The 22258-nt window shown below is 40.1% G+C and overlaps 1 long non-coding RNA gene across 1 annotated transcript; it reads left to right on the top strand.

Moving 5' to 3' along the window:
* The first annotated feature begins 5125 nt into the window (after positions 1 to 5125).
* LOC138740106 (uncharacterized) lies at positions 5126 to 21284 on the top strand. Its single transcript, XR_011342670.1, has 3 exons — positions 5126 to 5177; positions 9284 to 9397; positions 21183 to 21284. It is a non-coding gene; the product is annotated as an uncharacterized lncRNA (long non-coding RNA).
* The last annotated feature ends 974 nt before the right edge of the window (positions 21285 to 22258 follow it).

Genomic DNA, 22258 nt, shown 5'->3' with positions numbered 1-22258 from the left:
CGTGTCTGCCTGTCCCGCATCGGACTGGTCAGCCACAAACGAGCCTGCAGCTGACGTGGACTTTTTACCCCCTCCATAAATCTTCATCCGCGAAGCCAAGCCAAAGAAAGAAAAAAAATGGGCGATGGATCTCGAACACATGAGGAGAAGAGTGAGAGCATCACCCATGTGGTGGTGAGCCAATAAGAAGGTCAGAGGGGTTTGGCTGGGTGGTATTTGGGAGTTGAAGAATGTTGTACAATGTTCTGTCTGATAATAAAGAAAGTTGACTCCATTGTGTGTTGAAAGAAATGAGTGAATGCATTCTTTAATTGTTTGTAAACTGGAGTAAATTCATGCCATTACAAATTGCACAAATTGAAAAGAATAAATAAAAAGACATACTGTACTCTTTCTCAAAATCAGTTTCCGTAATCAATCCCAAATTACAGTTATCAATTATATACAAATTCGCTGCTAAGTCTGAGCCATTTTTCCCCTCAATAGCCCACAGTTACGCTCAACATTCAAACAAAGATAGGGAACACATCCGGGATTTGTCATGGCCCAACAGCTGACACGTAGGCTGTTACATTTTTTTTTACTTGATTGGGATAGAATGGTCCCCCCTCCTTCAGTAGAAGGATAGATGGGGAAGGCAGGGCATCGAGATATGCAGGTCCACACTATAAATGTGCTCCTACGAAATTTTAATATGATGCCAAATTTTTAGGAAGATGTTATTTTTTTTCCTTAAGTTATAGGAAATTTGCTCCAGGGGAACACAGCTTTGCATTTCTGTATTCCAGTGTGCAATGCCCAAGTGAGAGTCAGATTTCTAGGTAACCGCTATGCACTTCCTAGTCACTGCAATCATTACAAAATGGATTTCGAATTTAGACAGCTTCATCTTAAGCCTTAAGTCCATCATGTTTCCCAATAGGAACAGCTCTGGGACATTCTGTACTCATGCCATTCAATGGCTTTTCCATTTCTTAATCTCATAACATCCTAGGCATCACTATAGACCATGAAATTTGAATGGATAAGTGCTGTGAATTCTACAGAGAGGCATCTCCTCCTCATAAACCTGCAAGACACCTCAGGAGAATGGTGACTCCCCACTCAGCTCCAACATCAACTACTTGTCACTCTTTAAAATTCTGGGAAATAGTAAGAATTGGGAGATGTTGCATGTCTATTTTCTTTTGCTTTCAAGCATTGCAATAAAGTTGATATTCATGAGGTCGTTACAGCTTCAGTGCACTATTGCATAGGAAATAATTCCCAGACATGAGCGGGAAAGATGTAACATGCTAGATGTTGTCTTTGCCTCCAAAATTTATTCTAATGGCTTTAATACTTAAACTCTTGGAAAAAAACAAAGAGAACATAAATAATTTAGATTTATTGGAGGTGGTACCTCACTGATTCAATGTTTAGACAGCACATGAATATTGAGTCTGACAGTGAGCTAAGAGAAGAACACAGGCTTTTCAGGGAGCTCATGGAGCCTGTTGCAGCTGGAGAGGATAATGCAGATTGTTTCTCATCTGTTGTCCATTAACTACAATGTCCACCCATAGCATAAGTGAAGCCTTGTTCTTAAAGGTTGAAGATATTAGTGTCATGTGTGTTGTGAGCATACACAACAGCCACAATGGTACTTGGAGAATTGCATTCCTGTAATTTTCCACACTATAGCATAGGTAAGTGAATCCAGACAAATGTTAGAATCGCCTTTTACCAAATAAGGACAAAAGGGTTTTATGAAGCATCGATGATCAGCCTGACTCACTGTGGATCTCATGAGTCTGATGGAGAAGGCTATAGATTCAAAGGTAGCCCAAAGTCTTGAGTCAGTGCTCACATTTTGAGTGGCTGGGTCAACATTTTGCAGTGCACAGGATGACCCAGGCCTTCCACTTAAATTCTATGTCCTACTCACATTTTGTTTCTTTGTCCATGGGTAACTCAATTGCTCCAAGGAAGCTCATTGCAAGCTCAAGGAACAGAATCTCAGTTTCCAACTGGAATGATATTGGCTCTGGGACTCAATGTTGAATTCAACAACCTCAGATAACCCAGTTGATTTTATTGGTACATGAATTGGCTAGTTTTAATGAAAGATCATTGACCTGTAATGTTAACTCAGTTTTTCCTTCTCACAGATGCTGTTCGACTTTCAGCATTCTCTTTTATTTTCGACTTCCAGCATCTGCAATTTTTTTTACCATCTCAGAATTTCTCTTAAAACAAATCAAGGCTTCACCCTCTCACAGCCAGCAGCAGAACCATTTATTTCATTCAGTCTTCCTTGGTCTCCATTCCATTACAGACATTCCTTTCCTCATTCCATTTCTCACCCTTCTCTGCAACTTAATATATGTCTGGTTTCAAAAATTGCCTGAATCCTGATGATGTTGTGCAATGTTACTTCTTTTTCCTCTCCTACAGAAGGATATGGTCTGAATGAGGGAAAATTAAATCAGGTAGATGCACAGAAAGGGGAGCATGAACATGATGGCCAAAGGGCCATCATTGCTTTGCTTTACAGCTCCAGGATACTCGAAGACAGAACTGCTCAACATTTTCAGTATCTTATTTATATTTCATATTTTAGCACAGTGCTGAGGAAGGCAATATTTCAAATGAAACTTTAAACTAAGATGTAATCAGGTGGATGTAATCATTTCATGGAGTCACATGAAAAATAATTCTCCCAGTGCTTTGACAAATCTTTATTCCTCAACCAGCATCACCACAAAAAAAAGGAAACAAGATCATTTGATGAATAGAAACTTACTCAACATTAGCTTATATTACAACAATGACCACATTTCAAAATAAACATTTAAATGAAGAGAATAGCACAGCAACACGCCCTTCCAGCCCACAAGACTGTGCTGCCCAAATATACCCATGTGTCCAATTAACCTACTGACCCTATGCACCTTTGGGATGTGGGAGAAAGCAACCAGCAGAAACCACATGGACACAGGAAGAAGGTACAAACACCTTACAGATAGTGGCAAATTCAAGGGCAGGTTGATGGCACAATAATAGTGTGTTGAGGGGAGAGTAGGCAGAAGTGAGCCCCCGGAGCTCCCAGATCTATACGAAGATAAACTATAACAAAACAATTTAAAGATAGCCAAAATACACACAAGTGGTGTGGGAAAATACCAGGATCAGCAATAATGATGTAAAAATCAAAATCAACAGGCAGAAATGGTAAAGATCCCCAGAGCAAGTCGAAGTGCCTCATGGCAATGAAAATGGCGGGGCTGCCCCGAGGCCTGCCAATGAAGCCATCTCTCAGCTGGAGCAACCCACCTGACAGGAGAGCCATGGCCATGAAAGTGGCACTGCCTTGAATCGTCCTTCGGTTGACAGGAGCCCAGTGAGAGATTCTGGAGAGGGGGAGAAACTTGAGGCCCCCCTCCCACCACGGGACCGCCTCGTCAGGAGAGCCCACGCAGTGCACGATTCCCAGGCTATCGACGATGAGAACGATGAGTGCGCGGTAGAGGAATGGGATCGCCAGCCTGGGGGTACTCAGGCTGTGCACAGCACCCAGGCCACAGGCGGTGAGAACAGTCATGGATCGGAACAGCGAGATTGCCGGGCTGGAGAGTTCACGTCCCGTGCGACTCCTAAGCTACGAACGACTGGAGCAGTGATCAGGAAATGGAAGAACAGGATCGTCAGGCTGGGGGAGTTTGTGTTGGGCATAACTCTCAAGCTGTGGATGGTGGATGTGGCAGTCGCGAGGTAAATGGGTCAGGACACACGGCTAAAAAGCGAGGTCAGTGCGCGGCAGGAGCAGAGGCCAATGGCATCAGGTCAGACGGCGCATCGAGCTTGAGCGACAAGGTCCAGAAAGGCAACATTGGTGATGGGGTAGTTGCAGCGGTAGCTGAGAAAAACTCCGTGAGGCCAGGAGGCTTGGAAAAGACTCACCTGGGACCCAAAGCAGGAGGATGGGCTCAGACCCCTCTCTGCAGGATGGGTAATGGAGGCTTTGGGCCTCATGGAAGATAGGTTATTTAAGGCAATGGACAATAGAATCCAGGCTATGGGAGAAAAGATAGATAAAGTACAAGATTCACTCTTTGGTCTAATGGGGAGAATGAATGAGGCTGAAGACAGAGTGCGTGCTAATGAAGACAAAATAAATAGAGTAAAGGAGAAATTGGAAGTTCTAATGAGAGAGAGAGAGCACATCTGGTCCAAGTTAGACACCCTGGAAAACTTTAGCTGTAGAAACAATATAAAGATAGTGGGTTAAAAGAGGATATTGAAGGGAGAAATCCAGTTAACTTTTTCCAGCCCTGGATCCCAGAAATATTGGGTAGGGATGTGCTGGGTGAAAAATGAGAGGTAGAGAGGGCCCATCAATCCTACCCCTTCCAAAAACAAATCCTGGACAGATACCCGGCTCAATCTTGGTAAGGTTGCTGCGTTACCAAGACAGAAGATTTTAAGAACGGTGGCACCAGTGCAAAAATGAGGGGGAGCCCAATGGAGATTGAGGGGGTAAAGTCTTTTTTTTTAAACCCAGATATTAGTCCAACACTTTTAAAGTCAAGGGAAGAGTTTGAAACAGTCAAAAGGCTGGTAAAGCAAAAAGGTTATAAATGTGTGTTGTGGTACCCAGCCACCCTCAAAATAGTAATGCCGGGGAGGGGGTGGGGTGGGTGGAATAGAAAGTTTTATCTGAGCTGAGAAAGGCTTGACAATTTGCCGAGGAGTTACCAGTCCTTGGGGGGAAAAAAATGAAAAGTATTAGTAAAAATGGGGAATAAACTATGGCAAGCTATGAAGCTGTTTTAAATAGTAACAGTATTTTGGTGCAATTACATGTTATTATTGGGTTTATGGAAAGGGAAGCAGAAAGGGGCAAAATGTTAACATACGAAATGTCACAGGAATAAAATGAGATCTGGAGAGAGGAGGAGAGAAGTATGAGTGCAGGGTGCACGACCTATTATATTGAGAGGGATAGTCACCAAAGGAGGGAATGGAGGTATAGGTTGGGATGGGGGAATTGTTTGGGGTTAACTGGTTACTTCATTATAGTTTTCATTGATGATGTGTTTTTTTTTCTCTTTAGTTGAACGTTTGAGTCCTCGTTTTTTTTCTTCCAGGGATTGTCACAGGCCTGGCAGCCGGAGGCGATTGATGAAAGATGATTGGTAGGCTGGGACAAATATTTGGGATGGCGAAGGTGTGGAAGGACTACTATATGACTACCCTAGGCGTGATGGCTAAGAGCACAACATGTGTTAGCTTTAATGATAAAAGGTTCTTGGCACACATTAAGAAAATGGATGCAGACCTGGTCTTGCTCCAGGAAACCCACTTGACAGAACAAGAGCATCAAAAGTTAAAAAGAGGGTGGTTGGGCCAGATAATAGCATCCTCATTCAGTTTGAAGGCAAGTGGGGGGGGGGGGGGTTTGCAATCTTGCAAGGGAAGAGTGTTCCGGTGAGAGTACAGGGTGTGACTACAGATAAAGCAGGTAGATTTGTATCGGTGCACTGCCAGATATACTCGAAATCTTGGACCTTAGTAAATGCATAGGCTCCCAACTTTGATGATGATAAATTTATGCAGGATACTTTCATGAGATTGGCAGAGGGAAGGGAGAACATTTTAGATTGGGGAGACTTTAATTTTTGTCTGGATCCTGTCTTGGATAAGTCAACAAAGAAAATAACAAAAACAAAAGTGGCAAGAGCATCCACTGAGGGTATGAAAGAGCTGAATTTAATTGATATATGGAGGCGGAAGCATCTAAGGGAGAGGGATTATTCCTTCTATTCAAGGCAGCATGACTCCTACTCTAGAAAAGATTTATTTTTGGTTTCAGCCCATGAGGAGGGTAGTATCATGGAGGCTAGGTATATGGCAAGACTTCTCTCAGATCATTCGCCCTTGATAATAATGGTTGAAATGCCAGACAAACAGGAAACAGTTTATAGATGGCATCTTAATTCATTGCTGTTGAGGAAACTGAAATTTTGTAGTTTTACAAGAGCGCAAATAGATATGTTCTGTGAGGCCAACTCTACCTCTACTCTAGATAAATTCCTCCTATGGGACACCCTCAAGATGTATTTGAGGGGTGAAATAATTGGATACACTAGAACAATAAGGAAAGAAAAAGAGAAGAAGGTGAATGGATTAGAGCAAGAAATTGACCATTTAGAAAAGGACTTCCAAAGATCGGGCTCAGAAGACCAATACAGGGATATTACAAATATGAGGCTGAAATATAACACGCTTCAAACGTTCAGTAAGGAAAAGGCCATACTGTAATCAAAACAAAAATATTACAAATTGGGTGAGAAAGCCCACAAAGACTTTGCATGGCAGTGGAGGACGGAGCAGGTCTTGAGAACAATCAGTGCGGTGCAAGCTGGGAAAAATAGGGTCTCCTATAAACCAAAGGAAATTAATGATACCTTCCGAGAATATTATGAAGGTTTATATAATTCAGAATTGGTGGGGAGATAGACAGAATTTGTGAGCTCTTGTCCAAAAGAGAGCTGCCAAATTTGGACTTAGAAGAGCAGGAAGACTTGGATGGTCCCATCACAGAAGATGAGATAGAGAAAGCACTGAACTTGTTAGAAACTAACAATTCTCTGGGGGAGGATGGGTTTCCATCTGAGTTCTATAAAGATTCAAAGATTTACTGATGCCTCTTTATATGGAAGTGGTAGGTCAGGCAATGAAGACCCATACACTCCCAGATTCCTTTTCAATGGCAATTATTATGACAATCCTAAAGAAAGACAAAGACCCATTATTGCTATCTTCTTATAGGCCAATTTCATTATTAAACATGGACTGTAAGGAAATAGCCAAAGCCCTGGCAAATAGATTGGCAGAGTATTTGCCAAAGCTAATAAATAAAGATCAAGGGGTTTGTACCAAAAGGACAGGCAGGAGATAACATCAGTAGACTGTTGTGTGTATTGTACCTGGCACAAACTAGAAATGAAAGGGGTCTGGTCATGGCCTTGGATGCAGAGAAAGTATATGACAGACTGAAGTGGGACTTTTTATTTAAAGTGCTGGAGAAATTGGGGTTAGGGCCAACTTTTATTAATTGGATACAGCCACTATCTCATGCGCCCAAGACGAAAGTTGTGACCAATGGACAAATTTCCTCAGCCTTCCCACTGACAAGGTCTAGTAGACAGGGGTGTCCACTATCTCCAGATCTATTCATACTAGCTACGGAACTATTGGCCGAGGCCATTCATCAAGATCCAGACATTAAGGACTACAAAGTAGGCCAGGAAGAACACAAGATCAACCTAATTGCTGATAATGTATTGTATATCTGACAGACCCCATGAAATCACTGTCCAAACTGCACTCTACCCTGAAGTATGAATGGGAAGGTTTCTGGGTATAAGGTCAATTGGGACAAGAGTGAAATTATGCCACTCATGGGAGGAGACTATAGTCAATGTCAAGAGAACTGTTACTTAATGCGGCCACTAAATGGGATCAAATATCTAGGAATTAGAATAGATAATAATTTAAGTAACTTGTATGTTGAATTACACCCCCTTGCTGGGAAAGATCGAGGAGGACCTGAACAGGTAGATGTTCCTGCCCATAACGCTAGTGGGCAGGGTCAACTGTATTAAAATGAATGTGCTGTGATGACTTCAATATCTCTTCCAGACATTGCCCATAGTGTTGCCCCAGGATTTTTTCTAGAACCTCCTCTCATTGTTAAGAACATTTTTATGGAACGGGAAAGTAGCTAGGGTCTCTGTGGAGAAATTGACCTGGGATTACAGTCTGGGCAGTTTACAGATGCCAGACTTCAAAAATTATTATTGGGCAGCCCAGTTAAGATACATCTCCTCACTCTTCGAGGGAGGGGAGGTGCCATCCTGGGTACAAATTGGTCTGCACTTGGTGGGCATGAAGGTCAGAGGATTTCATTTATAAATGGGATGCCAAATTGCTATCTGTAAAAAGTGACAACCCCATATTGAAACAAATTATTTGCATTTGGAATAACATTAACTGATATTTAGGAATATAAGTGGGGCTGTCCCCAAAAACACCCGACTCGAAACTGATTAATACCTGTGACAGTAGGTAACAAGATCCTGGACATCTGGCATCGGAATGGTGTCAGGTGTATAGAGGACTGTTACGAGAAGGGGCAGCTAATGTAATTTGAACAAATTAGACAGAAATATGATTTATCAAATAGGACATTCCACTGTTACCTTCAGATAAGATCTTTTCTACAGGACAAATTAGGTCCAACCATAGCCCTACCAAGGTGCAGTGTCATAGAGACCATGATTCGAAGGGGGAACACTTGGAAATTCATTTCGGTAATCTATTCCCTCCTCCAAGCAGAAGGACCTAAGCAAAGCCTTCATAAAACAAGGCAGAAATGGGAGTTGGACTTAGGAATAATGATTGATGAGCAATGCTGGTCCAACCTGTGTCGGACTGGCATGACTGCAATCATCAATGTATGGTACAGGCTGGTGCAATACAATTTTTTGCACCAACTATACCTTATGCTGCAAAATATTAATAGATCTAAACCAGAATGATCAGACCAATGTTTTAGATGCTGCATTGAGACAGGAACCTTTGTGCACGTGACCTGGACAAGAACCAAGGTGAGGGCCTTTGGCAAATCCTAGGGAAAATTATAGGTAAGAAATTCCCACAGGACCCAGAGTTGCTCCTGTTGGGTAATATAATGGACATAAGACTTAAAATGAAGCTGTCCAAATTCCAAATTCAATTTGTAATGATCGCATTGACGGTGGCCAGAAAGTGCAGAGCAGTTACCTGGAAGTCTGACTCTTCAGCATTGCGCAATAGAACAAGGAGAGAGCCTGTCTCATTCCTGCCAGGTGAAGTCAGGAAAAGAAATCGGCCTGGATCTGGGCCGCCATACCTATAACTCCCTGATGTATGATTTATTCCTTTGTTGTGAGTGCTTTTATTGACCTGTGTGTGTTTTTTTTTTGATTAGTAATACATAATGTTACGTTTCATGGGGGTGGGTGGGGGGGAAGGGTAGGGAAGAGGATAAATTTGGACAACCAGAGGAATTTGTATAGTATGGATTTGGATAAGTTGTAATCAGTGTTGATTGTACTCACTGACGATGATACTGTCGAAAGCTCTTTGAGTTCAAGTCTGGAAAATTATAAATAAAAGTAAAAAAAAAAGTGTTGTGTTAACCACTACATTAATTCTGCAGACCACGCTTCATACAAATTTTTTTTTGGTTGCAAAGACCTTCGGAAGTCAAGAGGACAATGGCAGATATACTGCAACTGCACACTCCAATTTGCATCTGAATGGTTGACTACAGCACACCTGGACTGCTATACAAATAGAGAAGCACAAGGTTAGCACAACACTGTTACAGCACCCAGCGATTGGGACCGGGATTCAAATCCTGTGTTGTCAGTAAGGAGTTTGTACATTCTCCCTGTGTCTCTGTGTGTTTCCACCATTCAAAACATACTGAGGGTTGTAGATCATTTGGGTGTAATTGGGCGGTACAGGCTCATGGGGTAGAAATGGCCTGCTACCGTGCTGAATGCCTAATCCTAAATTTTTAAAAATTTAAGCCTCCTCTCTGAAAAAGATAAAGAAAATATTTGAGATGAGAGGTCCACACTAATAAAAAGTGTTAACGCCACAACCGATGATTTTGCTTTACTTCACCTGCTAAATAACATCAAGCGCTTCTAATTATCCACAACTTACAGTTGAAGTCATAAGGAATGCGGTCAATGCTAAGGGACATAATAGCGGTGGTGGAAATGTCTTTTGATTCTTTTCACACTGAAGATAACTTTAATTTAGAAACCAAATTTTCAATTGGTGTGATGGACTGACCAAAAGAAATAGCAAGACATCTGACTTCCCTAATGTCCCCACACTGATTTCCGTGTACTGACACAGATCACTGAATCTGTGCACTTGGTGCTGTGATCTGTGGCCATCATTATTAGGACGTCCACAGTCCAATCATGGCTCAGGGACCTAAACAAGCAGCTCCATCCATCCAACAATACAATCTTTAACCCTTCTCCTCCCTGAGCCATCGAAACCTGTTTTTCCCATTACTTCTCAGTTTACCATTTTCTCCAAAACCCTCATTTTCCATCAACACTTGTCATGAAGAGAGCTCTTTCATTCTGGCAACTGCTGCCTTTTCTTATGGCTGTAGCATATAAATTGGAGAAAAATTTATTTTCTGAGTAAAAATATTCAAATTCAGAGGCTATTTAAGCAACACACAATTTGGTATTAGGGATAAAACAGTGCCCAGTTTGTGCACTAAATCCAGTTTCTAGAGTTCATTCTCCAATCTTGAGCATTCTTTGAGCTACTGTAATTGGATCAGGATCATTGCTCATTGAAATTGATTAAGAAGACGGCTTTTAATTTAATTTGCACCATTTGGTGATGTGCAACAACAGGCAATTTGCAAAGTCGTCACTGTGGAAGAAAACGGGGAATGATAACAAATCACAAGGGTTATTGGTGGATTACTGACAGTGTTGTCTTGAAGCTCACAGATTATGAAGACCTGTCTGAATGAGTGATTCGACTTGGCCATAGAAATTACAATCTAACAGATCATTCGAAGAGCACCTTTCAGGCTATAATGTCATGTAGATGCAACCACTGATCTAAATTAAATTTTCATGCAAGCCTTCAATATTCTGACTTTTTTATAGGCTACATAAATTTATTGTGAATAATGAGGAACATGACACAAAACAGGCAAGTTACACTCATATTACCAGTAAAAGACTATTTGAATAGGCCAGGTAGAAGCAGCAGGTTAACAATGAGTTAAAATAATGGGTTGTGATTGAAAATATATGGTTTGGGAAAGAAGGAAGTTCATAAACTTCCAATCCAATATGGACAGAAAAATGCCAGGTGGACTGAAGAGGTGTTGCATTTTGGGAGGTCAAATTTAAGGGGAAAGAACACATTTTAATGACAGGACTCTTAAAAGCAGAGATGTGCAGAGGATTTGGTCCATAGTTCAGTGAAAAGGTTCACCCAAATAGATATAGGATGGTAAAGAAGGTTCATGGCAGGCTTGGAGGCAAACAAGAAAATGCTGAAAAACTGGAGCAAGACACCAAATCCTAGAGGAATCAGTGGATCAGGCTGCAACCCTGGAAGGCGATACACAGTCAACATTTTGGGCCAGAGCCCTTCATCAAGACTGGGAAGAAAGGGAGCAGAAGCCAGAATAAAAGGGTGTGGGGATGAGGAGGAGTAGATAAGTGAAAGAGAGAGTGTGTGTGTAAATGGGAATTATGTAAGCTAGGAGAGATACAGGCAGAAGGCAAAGGAAGATGCACTGATAGATGAGAGGGGACAGTTGATCATGGAAAGAAGGTGAGCAGTGGGGAGCTAGAGGAAGGAAGGTGTGAGCTGTGAATGAAGGTCATGGAGATGAGAGAGAAGGAAAACAGGAGGAGGAAAAGGGTCAGAGGGACAAGGGAAAGTGAGGGGGTGAAAACAAGGGTGATGACATGCTTGTCCTTATTGGGTGGAGCATTGAGTAGAAAAGTAAGGTTAGTCACCTTGGCTCAGCCACACTTGGAACACTGTGTGCAATTCTCATCACCCTATTACATGAAGGATGCAGAGGAAAGGACATAGAAGAGGTTTACCAGGATGTTGCCTTTTCAGAGGGTACAAGTTATGGGGAGAGGTTAGACAAACTTGGGTTGTCTTTTCTTTATCACAGGAAGCTGAGGAGCAATACAAGATTATAAAATCATGAGCGTTCTCCCTAGGGTCGACGGTTAAAATATTTTGCCCAGTGTAAAAGCATCACATTAAGAAAACATGCTTTTCAGGTGAGGGGTGGAAGTTTAAAGGAGATGTACGGAGCAAATAATTTACACAGAAATGGTGATTGCCTGGAATGGGCTGCTATCAATGAAGCCCTCAACTGCAACTCCTCTTTGTCTCGCACATCTGCCCTTACCCCATCATCTTCTGACATAACAGAGATAGGGTTCCCCCTCCTCCCCACCCACCACCTCACCAACCTTCGCATCCAACATTTTATTCTCCACAATTTCAGCAACCTTTAATGGGATCCTTTCCCTCTTAATGATTTTTGGCTAAGTTATGAGCCTTTTTCTTTGATCCCATACCATCTTTAAGTCATCTTGTTAAACTTGGGATGCTAAGCTTTAAAACAATTCATTTGTGTTGTAAACTATGCAATGTTAGCCATTGCTTGTTCATTACTATACCTTTAGCATGGTACCTAAATCTACCATTGACAGTGAGGCACGATCAATTACGCAAAGACTGAAGTTGCTGGAACTGAAGACTTATTAGAAAGAGATGGACAGCATCCCTTGTGTTGCTGGTTCACACTGCCCACATTTGAACTAGGGCAGAGTTGTGGCATGACAGCCTTTATGGGGGATAAGTGGAGGAGTCACGAACCGGCCAGTGAGAGCAGGGTCAAAAATAAAATGTCATATCATTTACATACACAATAGTGGTTTCACCACAGACAGTTCATACCTTCACAATTTGTTTTCCAGATTTAAATATTTAAAGAAATTCAGCATGCCCCTAATGTCTCTCACCAATCAGTACAGAGGCACCATTGAGAATATCCTGCCTGGATGTATCATAGCTTGGTACGGGAACTGCTCTGTCCAGGACAGCAGGAAAATTCAGAAAGTTGTGAACATAACTCACGTCTTCACAAAATCAAACCTCCACTCCATCCTCAGGAAAGCTGCCAATATATTCATAGAGCCATCTCAACCTGGGCACACTCTTGTCTCTTCTATTGGCAGAAGAGACATGATCTTGAAAACACAAACCTTTCAGTTCAATGTCAATTTCTTTTCTACTGTTATCAGAACTCTCATTGCCCCTGCACATTTTAGCTGGACTTTCTCCATGTCTTGGATTTTATCTTTGTAACACTGTAACACACATTTTTGTTTTATTAATTAGCTGCTGCACAGGGTATTAAGAATAGATTGATTTGTCTAGACAGCTCATAAAATAAAGCTTTGCATTGTATCTTGGTACATGTGACAATAAACAAATAATTTCAAACTTAATTAATTTGTTTTTAATGATTATACAATATTCTATCATATTATACACTTTAATTCCTAAAGGCCTCTTCAGTGCAAAATTATTCATTTACCATTTCTCATTTGGTAATGCTGGATCTAAAGTAGCCTGCTTCCTCACTAGCCAGCCATACAGTTAATTAATTTGTCTTTCGCAATTTTACTACTGATTTGCTTTGCCCAGTCTATATGTAGCTGGAAGTCTTTTAATAGTATTGTGTTACCTTTATTACATGGACCTCTAACTTCCTGATAGGTACTCTGTCCATCCAATATTATCATTGCTATTGGGACTTATATATATTTATATTGTTTTCATGTACTATTTTCATCTATTTTGATTATTTATGTGATCTCTATGTACTGTGTATTGCGTGGTTTTGTATCTGCACCATGGATTGGAGAGATGCTGCTTCGTCGGGTTGTGTACAATCAGATGATGATAAACTTGAACTTGAACATAGAGTCTCTGGTAGAACACGGTACTGCGGGCATGTTCTCACTGGGCTGGGCAGGCTGGACCGCCTTTTGTACCTGCTGCCCCTCCCCATAAGATCCCCTAATAAAGGCCAAGAACCCTAGTCTCCTCCCTCATACCTGCCTTGGACGTGAACCAGCAGCATGTAGAGGCATGTCTGGGTCTTCTGATCAATAAAGCCTTTGACTCTTGCTTCACGTCTGCGAGTGATCATTGATCACGCCACAGAGCCATAGCATGTAAACAGGTATAGCATGTAAACAGGTATAGCATGTAAACAGGTTTGCCGACCCAACTTGTCCAAGCCGACTAAGTTACTACTTACACATACTCTAGTCCCATTTGCATGCATTTGGTCCATATTCCTCTCAAGCTTTCCTGTCCACGTACCTGTTTATTTATCTTGGATTCACCAATGTTTTCTGCTCCTTGCTGTTTCATAGCCCCTCCCACAATAATTCTATTTCTTGATTTGCCATGTTGCAATCCTTTCACTCCATTTCCTTTATATCACTGAGATTTCCGCCTTTACCATTTTACCAATCTCTTCTAAACATTGAATATTTTGGAATATTTAATTCCCAATCTTGGTTATTTAGGGAACCACATCCCTGGAAATAGCAATGAGATTATATCCACTGATTTCATTTCTGCTATTACTTCTGTCTCAATAGATCTGCTTTCCTTTATAAGATTGAGAGCTTTCAAAGTGTCTTTTAACCAATTCTCCCTGCATGGCTCAGATTGAAGAAGTGTATTTGTGTTTCTATGGTCTACTTGTTCCTGACAAGCTCCAGTTATCAAAACCCAGTGATTGGGGGATTCAGTGAAGAAGCTAGAAGAGCTGCTCCAGTGACCCAGGTTCAATTCTGAATCAAGGTGCTGGCTGAATGGAGCTTGCACGTTCCCTCTATGACCAGTAGGGTTACTTTCAGGTGCTCCTGTTTCTTTCCAAAATCCTATTATTATATGGTGATCTTCAGGTTGTTAGGTTAATTGGTCACAGTAAATTGTAACGACTATCTCATTTAGTGGTAGAATCTGGGGAATTGTGGGGAATGTGAGAAATATAAAAAATGAAATTTGAGTCAACACTGTCTCAGTGGATTGAAAGGTTAGTTTCTCCACTGTATGACTTTATATTACCTTGCACAGTCGCCTTGACTCTTCAGTGCAATGTTTTAAGTTTTCCCTCATCAGAATCCATCCCGTAACTATTTAGATCAATACTTTAACTATAATCCTAATTTAACATCATTTGTTCTAAACCAATCATTTGGCCATGCCCATTTATTTCTATTTATTCATTTAACTCTCTGATCTTTCTGAACCATTGCTAAATTTTATTAACTCAGCTAGTAATCCAGAAAGTTATGGCTGGAAAGCCTTCAAAAACATGACTTTTTTAAAAAAGAACAAAACTTAGTGTCAGCAGCAGTGAGGGAGAGGTGGGGTCAGAGGTTGTCGTGAAAATAAAAGCATGTTTTCTTTGCAACGGAATTTTGTGGGTGGGGGGAGGGGGGAAGGGAAGGTCAGGCAATAGACAAATGTTTGCATCACCATTTCAGATTTTGATTTGAACTCTGATTTATTATCAGAGTACATACATGACATCATATACAACCTGAAATTATTTTTCCTGCTGGTGAAGCAGAATTACCACTAATTGGTAGTGCAAAAAAAAACCGGATTCAATATACTCATGTAAAATATAAAGAAATGTAAATAAATTGATTCTGCAATACAGAAAGATAAAAATAAATCAATAAAGTGCAAAAGTAACAGTCCTTAAATAAGTTCCTGATTGAGTTTATTGTTGAGGAGTCTGATGGTGGAGGGGTAGCAGTTGTTCCTGAGTCTTGTCGCACCTATATCTCTTTCCTGATGGTAGCAATGAGAACAGAGCATGTGCTGGATGATGTGGATCCTTGATGAATGTTGATGCTCTCCATCAGCAGTGTTCCCTGTAAATGTTCTCGATAGTGGGGAAAGTTTTGCCTGTGATGTCCTATTTTGCAGGGCTTTCTGCTCAGGGGTCCCCATACTAGACCATAATGCAGCTGGTTAGCACCCAACATATATGACACAAATGTCACCAATGAATGAGAGGCTGTACTTGTTATTTTAAAAGTGACTCATACAACAACCTTGAAACCAAAGGTTAAGGAATAAGACAGGTATTGTATGACTTCATCCTATTCTTTCACGTCATGTTGTCAAGAAGATGTAACTCCTGGGTAGGTTCTGAGGGAATACTACTAATGACCATGAGTCAAAAAAAATGACATAATTCAAAAGTAGTTGACAGTACTTTGAGAGTAAGGTTTTTATGTGATACCTCGTGGGTGATGGAATACATCAGTTTGCAGTTCTGTAAACCTCGCTGATTTCTTTGAATCTTCTAATTGGAAGGAGTGAAAAACAAAAAGAGTAGAGTTGAAGTTAGTCATGTGATATGATCTTTGAGAAGTCATAAAATAATGATATAAATTGAACAAGGACAGAAAGGTATCATGAATGACAAAAACCCGAATGAAATTTGGGAAGAGGGACAGTATGATTAAAGCTGTCAAAAGCAGTTGAATGATGGAGAAGGGTGAAAAGGACTAGAAGAGTGACATTACAGAGGTTTTGTTACATTCAAGACAGGTAATTTTCTATACCATAAGAAAACAGAAAGTGGATGAGAGCAGAAGATGACAGGGAGCAATTTTAATTGCTGCGAATCACTTCTAGACACTTAAGGAGCAGTGGAAGACCGTGATAATTGGGGAAAGTGGAAAATTTTATGAGAGTTTCTTGCAGAGATTATGAAATTGTCAGAGAATATTGAGCAGCTAATGACGTTAGCAAGTTGAGGGCTGTGAAGAGTACCAGATAATAAATAGCTTGGAGGAGAAATGTTGAGAAGTAAAAATATATCCCATGCTCAAGTTGCTAAGGATAAAGAGAGAAACAATGGGAAACAAAAGGAAGCATTAAACGCTGCACAAACTTCACTGCACAATTACACCTTGGCTAAATTGTCATTGAAGTAATTTGATTAATTAATGAATTCTCCATTGGATGCACCAGAATTTTAAAATATCACTACAGCTGCTAAATTGTTCGCAAGGGCCTTAACTGAGATAGTGATGTCAGAATTATTGATGCCAGGTACAATTCTGAAATGTCTTCATACTAGTTTAAGTGACTGACATAACAATAAATATTCCTACGAATTTAACTCTTTAAATAATTGTACAACTTTCTGAGATTTGTCACATGAAACAGAAGACTTGAAAACTAGTGTCCGGTGATGGAACGCATCAAAGCACACCTCCCAGAGATGCTCGGCCCATTTCAGTTTGCCTATTGAAGAAGCCGATCCACAGACGCTGTTATAGCCTTGTCCTTTCACTGCGTCCTGACCCACCTGGAGTATGCCAGGCTACTGTTAGGCTCGGCATTTAATATAATCAGGGTCAGTAGCAGAACATCGGGTACCATCACATTGAGCACTGATGCACCTCAGAGCTGTGTATCCAGCCCATTTATGTTCATGCTACTGACCCATGACTGCATTGCCAGATTCACATCCAAAAGTGTCATCATCTTTGCAGAAGACCCAACAGTGGAGGACCACCCTCCACGACACATCAACAACTCTGTATTAGAGAGAGTGGAGAGCATCAAGTTCCTTGAAGTTCACTTTACTAGTGATCTATCGTAAGCACTCAACGTTTCCTCACTTGTCAGGAAAGCATAACAGCAGCAGTACTTCCTGGGAAAACTGAAGTGGGCAAGGCTACAGGCCACTATTTTGTCAACCTTCTATAAGAGAATCTGGCCATCTACATGACAGTGTGGTACAGTTGCTGCAGAAAAATAGATCGGAGGTCAATCCACAGGACCAGAAGAGTGGCAGAGGGTCTCCCTCCCACCCATCGATATGATCTACCAAAATGGTCATCTGAAGAGAGCACACAGAATCATTGAGGACCCCTTCCACCCTGCACACAACTTCTTTTGGAATCTGGTGGGAAAGATACACAGGAGTATCAAAGCCAGCACCACCAGGCTGAGGAACACCTTCTTCCCAAAGACAATGAAAATGTTGAACAACCAAAGGAACTGCTCACATTAACCATCCAAGACTGTCAGAGTCACAAGGCAACATCTATTTATTTATATATGATAATTCATCCTACCTATGTATTGTTTGACTGTATGCATGTTATGTCTGGTTGGGTGTGCGTGTTTTGCACCGAGGACCGGAGAACACTGTTTTATCGGTTTGTACTTGTACGATCAGATGACAATAACCTTGACTTGACTTACCACTGCCAAGTTAGTATGTTCATAATGGGATTTATCCAATGCATTTGTACTTTCACGCAATGTAAAGATTTAAGTTGCTTTTTAATAAGAAATCCAGACTCTGAATGGGAAAAGAAGAGAGATAGTGATGGATTTCATGAAAATAAGCATGAAACGTGATGAATTTTATGATGAATTTGGGACTTCTTCACAAAAAAAAGGGCATTTGGGTGTATGCTCCATTCCAAGATACTTTTATTGTCATGTAATAGTACAGTGGCTGGTGAATCTGTGGAATTCACTGCCCATTGAAGGAATGGGGGCTACTTCAGTAAATATATTTAAGACATGGTTGGATAGATTTTTACATAGTAAGGGAATTAAGGGATATGGGGAAAAGGCAGGTAGATGGAGAAGAGCCTATCATCAGATCAGCCATGATCTTATTGAATGGTGGAGCAGGCTCGATGGGCCAGATGGCCGACTCCTGCTCCTATTTCTTCTTATGTAATATCATACAAAATTGCCTTCTGCCTTCCATAAGGCAGAATAAAGTCACCATTAGTGTTGTCTGGCACCCCTTACAGTAAGAAAGAGAAACAGAAACAAGAGATAGTCACTGAGTGTCTGTGGATTCACCTCCAGTGCTCCAGCAGCCTTTACAGTTGCACAAACTCCTGTTTGATTAATCATCAACGCGAGCTGAAGATCCAAACCTCCAACATGATCAGTGCCTGAGGCTCTTCAGAAGCCCTTCTTGCCATCAGCACTCTCTTTAATCCCAGTTCTGACACCTGGTTCCTAGGTGCCAGGGTCCAGCAGCTCATGCTGGTCCCCCAACAGCAAGTTGCCTTCAGCCTGTGTGGATCCCTCAGCTGCTAAGCTGATTTGCTGCTGTGGCGACCCTCCCTGAAGGGTTATCTCCTCTGCTTCTCTTTCTCAACAGGTGGGGGTTGGGGTGGGCTTTACAGAAACACAAAACTTGTAGATGCTGAAATCTTGAGCAAACAATGAATTGATGGAGGAGCTCAGCAAGTCAGACCCTCCATGGGTAGAAATGGTCAGTCAACATTTTGGGTCAGGTCAGTCTCATTGAATGCTCCTCTTATGTCAATCCACCTTCAGCCTTCTTTTCAAAAGAAAAAAGACACCCATATTCTACTTCTAGTAAAACTTGTATCCTTTCTCATGCCTTTAGGTTTATTTTATAATATGGTGGCTAAACTGAGCAGTTCTCCAAATGTGATTTAGCCAAGTTTGATACACACTTGATTCTTTAATAACTTGACTCTTGATCCAGTTGTATTCTTATTTTGTCTTGCCAATTTCTATATATTTTTAAAAATTACTACTGTTATCTCATTTATAACAAAGATCATAGTTATCTATAAGGGATTTTGGGGTCTTTGTATGAAACAGAAATAAATGTATCAGGTAATAGAGAAATGTAATATAAGGTTAGACCCAACATTTTCCTAATCTGTCCAAGTCCCTCTGTAAACTCCCTGCTTCCTTAACACAACTACCTCCCCACCTATCTTTGTATCACCCACAACACTGCAATACAGACTTTTTCAATTAATACTCTTGACAGCCATTCAGCCCATCAGGATCATGCCAGCACCCAGCAGAGCAATCTCATGAGCTCCTTTACCATTTTCTCTCTCATAAGATTAACTCCATTCTTGAACTTAGAGACACTAAGGGATAGTTGCTAAATAACCTATTCGCACATCTTTGGGGTTGGAAGGAAATCAAAGCTCCAGGTGTTCATGGGGAAAATGTGCAAAATCTGCACATTCAACACCCAAGGTCAGTCTAAATTTAGCTCATTGGAGCTGCAGGCAACAACATTAACTGGCAGTGATCAAAGAAATATATCGAAAAACAATTACATTTTTATATCTGAAGAATCTACCCCTGAGATATGTCTTGCTCTCCCAGTGTCACACTGACTATGCAACCTTAAGTTCACAATGGGCAACATGCTGTGGAGTTTGCTAGTACACAGCTTGTTCCTCATCATTGGTGTCAAAGCCCAGAACTGCACTGGATGCTCCAGCAAATCTGTGCTTGGCTTCCAAATGATTGGTTTAAAATGAATGTTAAAACAGTGTAAAGTTTTAACCACAGTGATGAACACATAGTAAGTAAAGATAAAATCAAACACAAATTGTAACGAGCTTGGGTACAGGAATTGATAGGCCAATAAGTGGCAGAAGAGAAACAAATAATAGGAAATCTTTTGATTGAAATCTTCATAACTTCAATGAACTGATGGCTGACTGCGTTAATGAAGAGTTGCAATATAACATTAAAAAATAGAAGTTCAGTAGAAAATCATTTTCTATATCAGCTTACACAAGAGCTTCTGCATATGACATTTATAAAGCTGTACTCTCCTGAGGAGCACAGGCAGCTGTGAGCACCTGAATCATGATTTAGTGGCCATCTCTGAACAATAAATACAATCAGCCATCACTCCACAAACATTGTGAGACCTCACACCCACCTGTGACAGGTTATTAAGTCTACTACATCCACTCCCACCTGGAGCACTCTTATACAGGTTAATCCCATCCTGAACTTGGGCTCATCTGATTTTTTTTTAGTGCATCTTCTGTGGTGGAGAGGGTGAAGAAAAGACTATGCCTCATGCTACTTCCAGTAAAAGGCCTTGAACAACATATTCATTCACATTTGGCCACCACCCCATAGTTTGCCCATGTATATTTTTCATTAAGAAGCAGCTTTGAGTTAGGTGAACAGTCATTTTCACAGATGTCAAACATGGGGCCTCACTTAAAAATATTTATGAACTTCTAAATTCCTGAAAACAGTTGTGGGAGACTACAAGATGGCATACAAAAGTACAGGGATAACCTCAGCTTCTTTCAACGCCAGTCAAAGGAAGATTATTATACTTCCTTCAATTCACAACTGAAAAGGTTCTATCTATTTATTTATTTATTTATTTATTTATTTCTAAAATATTTTTATTGAGTTTAATATAACCATCTATATAAAAAATATTTAAAAGCAAGGCAAAATAATAACATATACATTCCATCCCTTAATTGTGATTATCTATTGAAGTAATTATACATATAAATCAATTAATTACTATTACAACAAATCACAATATATCTTATTAAGATAAAAAAAAGGGATATTATACAGGATAATTATAATCAAATCAACAAATCCACTTATCTAAAATAAAAAAATTAAAAAAAACTAATCAACCCTTCTTTCTAACTCAGGTTACAAGAGAAATACAAAGATGGATCAAGTTGCGACCTCTAGAAGACGGACGGAACAACCCCAAATCCTCTAAAAGTGGGAATTACGATAATGTTCAATAAATGGGCCCCATACCTTGTCAAACTGAAACTTTTTTATCTTTAATACTATACCTAATTTTCTCTAAACTAAATATGACTTTACATCGTGTAGCCACTGTGCACAAGTCAGTGGGAGTTCATCTCTCTATTTCATTAAAACTGCTCATCTGGCTATCAATGTGCTAAAAGGTAAAACTTTCTGGCAATTAATATATGCAGTTTACTTTTATCATTAAAATTTGATAAATTAGTAAGTCGTCCTGAATTTTTCTAAAAAATCATCTATGTTGGCAATTTTAGATTCGGTTTTACCTTATTCATTTTATAAATTGACACATAATCTGATGTTGAGAATTAGATTAAGAATATGGGCTCAATTTAGGACATATTTTGGTTTATGATAATTTTTCTCTGGCTAATTCTATAACAAACATTTTTTTCCTCCTTCATGAATTGTATAGATTTGCTATTAAAAATTTAAAAGATTTATTTATTCAAAATAACTGCCTCTTTTGAGCAATTGTCTGTTAAATTCAAGCTTTCTAAAAGACTTTTTTTTAGATATTTTCAAGTTTGGAATTTTGTTTGGACATTTTTCCTCAAATTGCAGATTCAAATATTTTGGATTTACTTTATGATTTATAATTTGTTCAAAGTGGATTGATAAATTTTTCATTTATGACCACACCATTCCCTTCACTTGTTTTAAGCATCCTCTTTTCAGGAGATCTCAGCATAATGTTACAGACTTTTCATCGACTTTTCAAAGGACCAACCTACCTTCCAAATTTAGTGATAGCCAATAGATACCAGGCTTACCCACAACATCCAAAACCAAAGAATAAATTTTAAAAATTACTGGCACATACCAAATTGTCCCTTGCTCTTGGCACATGATGTGAAGTTAACAAGGAAAATGAAAAATTTAGGGATCTTTCATGTCATTTAGTTTGACAACAAAGCATTCACTTTAGACATGGGAGGAAAGTATCAGA

This window comes from Narcine bancroftii, chromosome 7 (assembly GCF_036971445.1).
Source record: "Narcine bancroftii isolate sNarBan1 chromosome 7, sNarBan1.hap1, whole genome shotgun sequence".
Taxonomy (NCBI): domain Eukaryota; kingdom Metazoa; phylum Chordata; class Chondrichthyes; order Torpediniformes; family Narcinidae; genus Narcine; species Narcine bancroftii.
Note: the sequence above shows the minus strand (reverse complement) of the source record. Positions and strands in the feature narration are given on the sequence as shown.